General features: G+C 40.1%; 1 long non-coding RNA gene across 2 annotated transcripts in view; it reads right to left on the reverse strand.

Moving 5' to 3' along the window:
• The window catches only part of LOC149972588 (uncharacterized), a 439,554-nt gene extending 435,182 nt beyond the window's left edge, over positions 1–4,372 (reverse strand). For both annotated transcript variants that reach the window (XR_016491121.1, XR_016491120.1), the window contains exons 1-2: positions 4,234–4,372; positions 3,804–3,865 (exon numbers count right to left, since the gene is read on the reverse strand). This is a non-coding gene — a long non-coding RNA (uncharacterized LOC149972588). The remainder of the gene's footprint in view (positions 1–3,803; positions 3,866–4,233) is intronic.
• Positions 4,373–11,014: the final 6,642 nt, after the last annotated feature.

Raw genomic sequence — 11,014 nt, forward strand, 5'->3', positions numbered from 1 at the left:
TGCCACAAGGAACCGCTAGGGTGCGATGAGCCAAGTAAAGCCCCCCCAGCCAAACCCTCAACTCGGACCACGCTGGGCAAATTGTACGCTGCCCTATGGGACTCTCGATCATAGCAGGTTGTGCTATAGCCCGGGATCGAACTGTAGTGACGCCTCTAGCATGGCGATGCAGTGCCTTAGACTACTGCACCACTCAGGAAGCACCCTAAAGGCACTTTCTATCATTCTAAATTTCAACCTTATACCTCTAACTCTAGGAAACAATTTTCCACCTTCTCCTCCCTCTTTAATCATCCACTCCCTCTCTGCGGGCGACTTTGTCAACCACTTTAAAAAGGTTGACGACATCCGCTCCTCATTCACTCAGCCTATTGAGTCCACTTACACAGAACTACCCTACGCCTTGACCTATTTCTCCCCTCTCTCTCCAGATGAAATCCTGCGACTATTGGAGTAACTGCTTGTTAAAATAACAAAATTGAGAATATATCATTATTTGGTGTTTTGGTGATTAAACCAATGTACGCATTATATTTCACAGTAGACTTGGGGCTCTATTCAATCCACATCGCGGAAGTTCAGCTTTACTGCTTGATTGAAATCAAAACGCATCAAAAGGGACTGCATTCATGGTAAACGCTGAATATGTTGGCTCAATTGCAAATGACCTTTACATTACTATTGTCAAATCTTTAACGCTGCAGCTTTAGAGATTGAAAAGAGCCCCTAGTCAATGGTTATGTGGTGAAATATGTCTACAAACAAAATAAATGCACAGTGAAAAGTTTTGAATGTAAGACTAGCTGCATAACAAGTGTTACCAATTTGGAATGTTGTATGAAGTGTTTAGAAAATTCACCACATACTTGTGAAAATATCAAATATGGATGTGGTTAAAACCTGTTGAGGATATGGCTGACTTATGCCCCCTTTGGAGGAATTGGGTACCCCTAGTAAACTGAATTTTTTTTTTGTCAAAAATTGCTAATATATGCATATAATAATTATTATTGGATAGAAAACACTCTAAAGCTTCTAAAACCGTTGGAATTATGTCTGTAAGTATAGCAGAACTCACAGGGCAGGCATTCTTCCAAACTAGTTTTTGTGGTCATGAAAGTTGGAGCAACTTTGACGTCATCGCCCCCACCCTTCCCAACCAGTTATGAATCTGGGGAGACTTTCTATGTCTTCCACTAGATGTCCTCATTCAGTAGAGCTTTTAATCGTTCAAATCGCGCGAGAATTGGCCCTATGGGAGTGAAATTAGTGTGTGCCATGAGAAAATATGTTGTGCGTTGGGGCGCGAATTGGTCCCGGTCATTCCTTTGTTCCAGCACTCCTGGGAAGAGCTAACGATGACCGGTTGAATTGAAATTTGTTTTGTGTGTTTAAAACATCATAAAGCTTGCTTCTGCACTTAGTTTGACCTGTTTAGTCGACATATAATATGTAATTTTGAAGTTTTGATGCGCAACTTTTCCGGACCAGAGGACATTTTGGGTGCATTTCAGCTGATGTTATTAGCAGTAGCTAATACAAAGACGCAAGACTTGAAACCAAACGATGTATTGGGTAAGTATGAAGCCTTCCAGAACATTCTGAACGAAGACCATCGAAGGTAAGGGAATATTTATGCTGAAATCTGTGTTTCTGTTGACTCCAACATTACAGAGAAATTAAGCTTATATCTGAGCGCCGTCTCAGAATATTGAATAGTGTGCGATTTCTGTAACGTTAAAAATAAATGTAACAAAGCGATTGCATAAAGAAGCAGTGCATCTTTCTAACTATATGTAGAACATGTATATTTAGTCAAAGTTTATGATGTCTATTTACGTTATCTTGCCGCGCTACCTAGATTTCCTGCGGACATTTTTGAGTAATTTCTGAACATGAACTCAATGTAAATGGACATTTATGGATATAAATGGCATATTATTGAGAAAAAAAATGTACTGTGTAACATGTCCTATTACTGTCATCTGATGAAGACTTTCAAAAGGTTAGTGAATGATTTATTTTTTAATCCTGCGTTTGTTGATTGCATGTTTTGGCTATTCAAATGAGCTGTGTCTGGTGGTGGTTTGACATATATATGTGCTATGTTTTCGCCGTAAAACATTTTAGAAATCTGACTTGCTGGCTAGATGAACAAGGTGTTTATCTTTCATTTGAGCTATTGGACTTATTAATGTGTGGAGGTTAAATATTTCTAAGAATATTTTTGCGTTCCATGCGCCACCGTTCCAGCTGAACGTGGGAGGGTTGGTTCCCAACTGGGAACCAGTATCTCTAAAGAGATATTATTAATAGTGCATCATTCCCCATCAGCCAGTGCTTCAATTGTTTATACAGTAACCAACTGCTTTATAATACCTGACCCTAGTGTGTACTGTATAACGATAATGAAACACCTTCTCATCCCTCCTTAATCCTCCACTCCCTCCCTCCTTCCTCTGCTGCTGACTTGGTCAATCACTTTGAAAAGAAGGTTGAGGACATCTTCTACTCATTCACTCAGCCAATTGTGACACGTTTCAGGAAACTAGGCGTATGGGCGTACGGGTCAGTACTTCTAAGGAGAGCCGCTTGAATGTAAACTAACACTAAAAAAATCTAAACGTGTTTTTTGGCACAAATTCCTTCTCAAACATGTGAACTTCCATGTGCTTTAATAACAAACGTGTATGCCATCTGTAAATATGAATACAATTGTTAAATTACGAGCCTAGTTGGGTTAGCCAAAGAAAAAGTCAGCAACCTTTCCACTAACCATTACTGGCTAAGATAATGAGCGGGCTGGACATGCTGAGAGATGAGTTTGAGTTGATCTGCCATGTATTGCACGCTTCTCTCACTTTGAGCTTGTCAGTATGTTTTGGTAATCCTGTATAACGCAGCTTTTTAAAAAGTGTATTGTTTATTAAAACTGCATAAGTGTTGCTCTCCACTATCTGGAGGACTTAGTATTAAAATCAGTGGAATTTGAGTATGATAGCTAAGGAGATGGAGAAAACACCTGTCTCCGGATTACATCTTCAAACTAGGGACAACCATGGCATCCGACAGGAGACGTGTCCAACCATGAATGATGTAAGATAGTGTAGCTAGCTACATTTTCTAGCTACATTTTCAGATATTACATGTTTCTAATTTTGACAGAGAGCCATTTGCTTGGCTAGCTATAGTCTAATGTTAGCTAGATAACATTGAACCTGGTTGGTTAGCTACCTTCAAATTCATGCAGGTGTTATGTACGCCTCTTGGAGGAGGGAACGCAACACCCTGCTACATCTCAACTCCCCGTGGAGTGAAAAAGTATGTGATCGTAGGTGAGGGGAAGGACGACAGAGGCAGAGAAAAATTATTCCTTAACATGGTAATGTGGGGAAAAGGGGCTGGATGGAATCAAAGCAAATAAAATAAAAATGAAAGAGTCCCCTCTCCTACCTTACCTGCCTTATCACTACTTACCAAACCTTTAGCACCACCTGGCGTGTTAACCTTTCTGATCTCCCCATCCCGGATCCGGGTTCGTGAATACAGACTCAAGCTCATTACCATAACGCAACGTTAACTATTCATGAAAATCGCAAATGAAATGAAATAAATATGCTAGCTCTCAAGCTTAGCCTTTTGTTAACAACACTGTCATCTCAGATTTTCAAAATATGCTTCTCAACCATTGCAAAACAAGCATTTGTGTAACAGTATTGATGGCTAACGTAGCATTTAGCATTAGCATTCAGCTGGCAACATTTACACAAAAAAACAGAAAAGCATTCAAAAAAATCATTTACCTTTGAAGAACTTCAGATGTTTTCAATGAGGAGACTCTCAGATAGCAAATGTTCAGTTTTTCCTGAAAGATTATTTGTTTAGGACAAATCGCTCCGTTTTCTGCGTCACGTTTAGCTATGAAAAAACCCCTGTATCCAGGATTGTGTAAATCTATCAGCAAGCTCATTAGCATAACACAACGTTAACTATTTATGAAAATCGCAAATGAAATGAAATAAATATGCCATCTCTCAAGCTTAGCCTTTTGTAAACAACACTGTCATCTCAGATTTTCAAAATATGCTTCTCAACCATAGGAAAACAATCATTTGTGTAAAAGTAGCTAGCTAGAGTTAGCATTTCGCGTTAGCATTTAGGTTTGGCATTAGCGTTAGCATCCAGCACGCAACATTAACAAAAACATAAAAGCCTTCAAATAAAATCATTTACCTTTGAAGAACTTCTGATGTTTTCAATGAGGATACTCTCAGTTAGATAGCAGATGCTCAGTTTTTCCAAAAAGATTCCTTGTGTATTAGAAATAGCTCCGTTTTATACATCACATTTGGCTACCAAAAAAAATCCATAAATTCAGTCCTCAAAACGCAAACTTTTTTCCAAATTAACTCCATAATATCGACTGAAAACATGGCAAACGTTGTTTAGAATCAATCCTCAAGGTGTTTTTCACATATCTCTTCATTGATACATCGTTCTTGGACACATGCTTTCTCTCCTGAATCCCAGGAGAAAATGACCGCACCTGAAGATTACGCACAAATTTAGACAAAGGACACCGGGCGGACCTCTGGAAAATGTAGTCTCTTATGGCCAATCTTCCAATGATATGCCTACAAATACGTCACAATGCTGCTAAGACCTTGGGCGAACGACAGAAAGTGTAGGCTCATTCCTTGCGCAATCACAGCCATATAAGGAGAGAATGGAAAACAGAGCTTCAGAAATTCTGCTAATTCCTGGGTGATGCATCATCTTGGTTTCGCCTGTAGAATGAGTTCTGGGGCACTTACAGACAAAATCTTTGCAGATTCTGAAACTTCAGAGTGTTTTCTTTCCAAAACTGTCAAGAATATGCATAGTCGAGCATCTTTTCGTGACAAAATATCGCGCTTAAAACGGGAACGTTTTTTATCCAAAAATGAAATAGCGCCCCTAGAGCTCTAAGAGGTCCAAAATACAGGGGGTGGTCTGCACAGGTCTTACCTAGTGTGCATAGACAGATTCAATACTACGGGTTATGTATGCCCGCAGGCCTCTTGCCTAAACACTCTCAAGGTGCTTTCCCTTCCCCCCTGGGAACAAATGAAACAGAATAATTTACGTAAACAATTTCAATGAACCAAAAACACTAAGTCCTATTGGCATACCTATGAAAGAGCAGCTACAAAATAATATCAACAAAACGTTCACTAACCAACAGAGGACATAAACAGAAGCTCTCCTTCCTGATGAAGGAACACTGGCTTTCATCAAGCTGTAGAAGGAGTTGGTAATGCAGAGACAGCTGTATCCCCTGACGAGAGGGAGGGGTCAGAGCTCCAATCAGCGATGGGGCCGACCAATCAGCTGCTTCAGGAATCCAGGCCATTTCCTGAAATACACACACATATAAACCCACAACAACACAGAAACTGGGGAACATCATGAGTTGTGATTATGGTTGATTGTTTACCTAGCTGGCTCGCTAGCTATCGTTACATGCATGACCTTATTATTCGTATCTCAGAGCCATTTGCTCAGCGTTTACCATGAATGCAGTCCCTGCTAAAGAAAAACATTCCCTTTAAATTTCAATCCATCAGTAAAGCTGAACTTCCACGATGTGGATTGAATAGAGCCCCAAGTCTACTATGAAACATAATGAGTACATTTGGTTTAATCACCAAAACACAAAATAATGATATATTTTCAATTTTGTTATTTTAACAAGCAGTTAATCCAATTGTCGCAGGATTTCATCTGGAGAGAGAGGGGAGAAAGAGGTCAGTTCTAGGCTAGTTCTGTGTAAGTGGAACCAGTGGACTAAAATAACTCAATTGAGAATTTATCAATATCAATATTAACTGGACACAGATAATGAAACTGTAAGACTGACATATTTCTCAACATGCTCAGAACTTGCCAATGGATACAAATGACACAAATGTTAATGCCAAGTTATAGTCAAGTATAGAAAATTACTATTCTTTCTATTCAGCACTTCAAAAATAACCATTTTGAAATGTGTATATAATTTTTTTTGCTTTTGAATTAAATGAAATTAAAATTATTAAATTGTGAGCCTGTCATCATCTGATGCATTGGTGACTTAACTCAATGTTAACTAAATGTTTCTCAACACATGTACAGTACATTTGTAGACATTAAGAAACTAAATGGGAAAAATTTTAAATCTCTTTAAGTTATGTCCAGCAGATAGTCCAAATGAATTTATATATCCTCTTTAATCAAGTAACTGGACCTGAACAAAACTTAAGTTATATATTTTAGAATAGATTGTACTGAGCAAAGAAAAAGTGTTTTATTGGAATTTGTTGGTATGGTTAAACCAGTTTTATATGGTGGAATCTGAGAGAGAACTCATTATTCATCAACTGTAAAATCACTGCTAAATGTATGCAATAAATTATTCCACACCAGGAATCCATAACATATCTCTAGTAAAGAGCAACTTTAATCAACAATAAAGAAAAATCACTATGGTCCCAATTGAAATGAACAACTTTTAAGGCTTAATAAAGTCTTCATAGGCATTACATAAATGCTTTACAAATTATTTACAAGTGAAATCATACTATACTACATACAGGGTGATATGAGAGGTGCTTAGCCAAAGGCTTTTCCATCTACTATATGTTATACCATGACATTTTCTCAGAAATGGTTTATGCAGTATCTATGAAGGTTTTATGAAAGGTTGATAAAGGCTTCATAAAGCCTTTAAAGTTGTTGTTTGTTTAAAATTGAATCATCCCCACAGTAAATCTCATTTTTCATACTCCTTCTGTAATCTGGAAAGAGCTATTGGGCTTACAGTCTCTTCCACAAACTGCACATCAAAACACCTCAAACATTGCCAAGAACCGTTGTTTCTTATAGTTACCCTCTCTAACATATATTGATGCATCTGCCTTAATATAATCTGCTGAGTAACTTTGTTTTGGGGGATTTATATCTTGTGACTTCACCCATGCAAATAATTATTGAACATAAACAACACAGACATGGGAAGAAGAATCAAACCAAAACCTATAGCTCTATCCACACTACCCTCAGCACCCCCTTCTTTCTCTCAGCCTCAGTCTCCCCCTTCTCTCAGCCACAGCACCCCCTTCTCTCTCTAATTCTCAGCCTACCCCTTCTCTCATCCACAGCACCCCCCCTCTCTCTCAGCCTCAGCCTACCCCTTCTCTCAGCCTCAGTCTCCCAATTCTCTCAGCCACAGCATCCCCCTTCTCTCAGCCACAGCATCCCCCTTCTCTCTCTCAGCTTTAGCCTCCCCCTTCCCTCTCTCAGCCACAGCATCCCCCGTCTCTCTCTCAGCCTCAGCCCTCCCCCTTCTCTCATCCACAACATCCCCCTTCTCTCTCTCAGCCTCAGCCTACCCATTCTCTCAGCCTGAGCCTCCCCCTTCTCTCAGCCACAGCACCCCCCTTCTCTCAGCCACAGCATCCCCCTTCACTCTCTCAGCACAAGCATCCCCCTTCTCTCTCTCAGCCTCAGCCTCCCCCTTCTCTCTCTCAGCCTCAGCCTCTTTCTCCAGTTGTTGCCTTGGAAACAATGCAAAGAGATTTATTCACAGATGGCACAAGTTCGGTCACCCTGGCAACGGTTGGCTTTCATCTAGGCATTGTTGAGTCCTACAACCCCTCTTGCTCCCCAAATTCAGCTGTCAAATTGACCAGCAACAGACACTCATATTTTGACTGGAAACCACTAAAGAAACAGTGGTGTCTCTGTTGATGAGTTCCTAAGTAGGAGAGCGTTTGAGAGTTTGGAATGGGCTTGCACTGTACAGTTGGAGGGCATGAGTACAGAACCACACTTAGTCACATGATTCTGGACAATTTATATATAGTATTTCCATATAGCATTTCCATATAGTATTTCTATATAGTATTTCAACCAGTTTCTACATTTCCCATTTTAAAGTACAGACAGAAAAACAGCAAATGTTTTTCCCACCCCCAAGTGCTTCAGTTGACCTTTCAGTTTACATAAGATTTATAATTTTGCGGTTTACCAAGTGGCTGTGTTCTCAGAGTTTTTCCTGTATGCATATATCACCCTCCACCATTACTCTCATTAAACCACAGTTAGTGTGACAAAGAAATAAGTAGAGAGGCAAACATGAGTCCCTCCTTTAGAAATATGGATTGGGTTAACTCTGCTGACAGGAAGCCAGCACAGGGACACCTCTAAACGGTGCTGTCACCTTGTCACTGTGGAGTGTGCGTATGTGTGTGCGTGCAATGTGTGTGTGTGTGAATAAACGGTGCCATTGAGGAGGGCAAACAGGGTATATTGGTGGCTGCCACCCAAAGACCCTTCATACCTCCTAGCTATACAGAGTAATGTATTCTATTCAATATGTTCTATAAGAGGGAAAGAAATGCAGAGACCTTTGGCATTTAAGTGGGGGAAAGTAGGTGTATAACACAACCAATCCTAAGTAATTTCATATCAACATAAAATATGAAATGAATCACTGAATCATATTAAACTGTGTTGAAAAATGTATTCATAACAACATGGTAAAAGTCGAGACCAGATTGATGAGCTGGTGTAACTGAGTCAGGTTTGTAGTCCTCCTTGCTCCCACACGCTTTTTCAGTTCTGCCCACACATTTTCTCTGGGATTGAGGTTAGTGCTTTGTGATGGTCACTCCAATATGTTGACTTTGTTGTCCTTAAGACATTTTGCCACAACCATGGAAGTATACTTGGGGTCATTGTCCATTTGGAAGACCCATTTGAGACCAAGCATTAACTTTCTGACTGATGTCTTGAGATGTTGTTTCAATATATCCACATCATTTTCCTCCTCATGATGCCATCTCTTTTGTTGTGAAGTGCACCAGTCCCTCCTGCAGCAAAGCACCCCCACAACATGATGCTGCCACCCCTGTGCTTCACGGTTGGGATGGTGTTCTTCGTCTTGCAAGCTTCCCCATTTTTGCTCCAAACATAACAACAGTTATATTCTTGTTTCATCAGACCAGAGGACATTTCTCTAAAAAGTACGATCTTTGTCCGCATGTTGTTATGGGTGCGAGCTGGTGGCAGGGAAGTCAGGCGCAGGAGAATGAACTTGGTATAAATGGAGCAGTTTAATGAATATACAAAAACTCAGAAAACCAAAGTATACAAAATAAAATAAGAGGGTGCAAAACCCGTCGCACACCAAAACATAACTTGCACCAAAACGTACAACAAACAATCACCCACAAGGACATGAGGGGAAACAAAGGTTAAATACACAACATGTAATTGATGGGATTGGAACCAGGTGTGATGGAAGACAAGACAAAACCAATGGAAAATTTAAAATGGATCAGCGATGGCTAGAAGGTCGGTGACGTTGACTGTCGAACACCACCCGAACAAGGAGAGGGACCGACTTCGGCGTTAGTTTTGACACATGTGCAGTTGCAAACCATAGTCTGGCTTTTTTATGGTGGTTTTGGAGCAGTGGCTTCTTCCTTGCTGAGCAGCCTTTCAGGTTATGTCGATATAGGACTTGTTTTACTGTGGATATAGATACTTTTGTACCTGTTTCCTCCAGCATCTTCACAAGGTCCTGTGCTGTTGTTCTGGGATTGATTTGCACTTTTTGCACCAAAGTACGTTCATCTCTAGGAGACAGAAAGCGTCTCCTTCCTGAGCGGTATGATGGCTGGGTGGTCCCATGGTGTTTATACTTCTGTGCTACTGTTAGTACAAATGAACGTGGTACCTTCAGGCGTTTGAAATTGCTCCCAAGGATGAACCAGACTTGTGGAGGTCTACAATTCTTTTTTTGAGGTCTTGGCTGATTTCTTTTGATTTTCCCATGATGTCAAGCAAAGAGGCACTGAGTTTGAAGGTAGGCCTTGAAATACATCCACAGGTACACCTCCAATTGACTCAAATGATGTCAATTAGCCTATCAGAAGCTTCTAAAGCTATGGAATGTTCCAAGCTGTTTAAAGGCACAGTCAACCTAGTGTATGTAAACTTCTGACCCCCTGGAATTGTGATACAGTGAATTATAAGTGAAATAATCTGTCTGTAAACAATTGTTGGAAAAATTACTTGTGTCAAGCACAAAGTAGATGTCCTAACCATCTTGCCAAAACTATAGTTTGTTAACAAGAAATTTGTGGAGTGGTTGAAAACGAGTTTTAATTAGTCCAACCTAAGTGTATTTAAACTTCCGACTTCAACTGCATATATACAGTCAGTATACACTACCGTTGAAAAGTTTGGGGTCACTTAGAAATGTCCTTGTTTTCCATGAAAACATACATGAAATGAGTTGCAAAATGAATAGAAAATGTAGTCAAAATGTTGACAAGGTTACAAATAATGATTTTTAATTGAAATAATGATTGTGTCCTTCAAACTTTGCTTTCGTCAAAGAATCCTCCATTTGCAGCAATTACAGCCTTGCAGACCTTTGGCTTCTAGTTGTCAATTTGTTGAGGTAATCTGAAGAGATTTCACCGCATGCTTCCTGAAGCACCACCCACAAGTTGGATTGGCTTGATCCACTTCTTACGTACTGTACGGTCAAGCTGCTCCCACAACAGCTCAATAGGATTGAGATCCGGTGACTGTGTGCTTGCCACTTCATTATAGACAGAATACCAGCTGACTTCTTCTTCCCTAAATAGTTACTGCATAGTTTGGAGCTGTGCTTCGGGTCATTGTCCTGTTGTAGGAGGAAATTGGCTCCAATTAAGCGCCATCCACAGGGTATGGCATGGCGTTGCAAAATGGAGTGATAGCTTTCCTTCTTCAGGATCCCTTTAACCCGGTACAAATCTCCCACATTACCATCACCAAAGCCCCCCAGACCATCACATTGCCTCTAACATGCTTGACAGATGGCATCAAGAACTCCTCCAGCATCCTTTAATTTTTTTCTGCGTCTCACGAATGTTCTTCTTTGTGATCTGAACACCTCAAACTTAGATTTGTATGTCCATTACACTTTTTTCCAATCTTC

The sequence above is a fragment of the Oncorhynchus mykiss genome, chromosome 23, assembly GCF_057628025.1.
Source record: "Oncorhynchus mykiss isolate SJ-2025 chromosome 23, ASM5762802v1, whole genome shotgun sequence".
Lineage (NCBI taxonomy): Eukaryota > Metazoa > Chordata > Actinopteri > Salmoniformes > Salmonidae > Oncorhynchus > Oncorhynchus mykiss.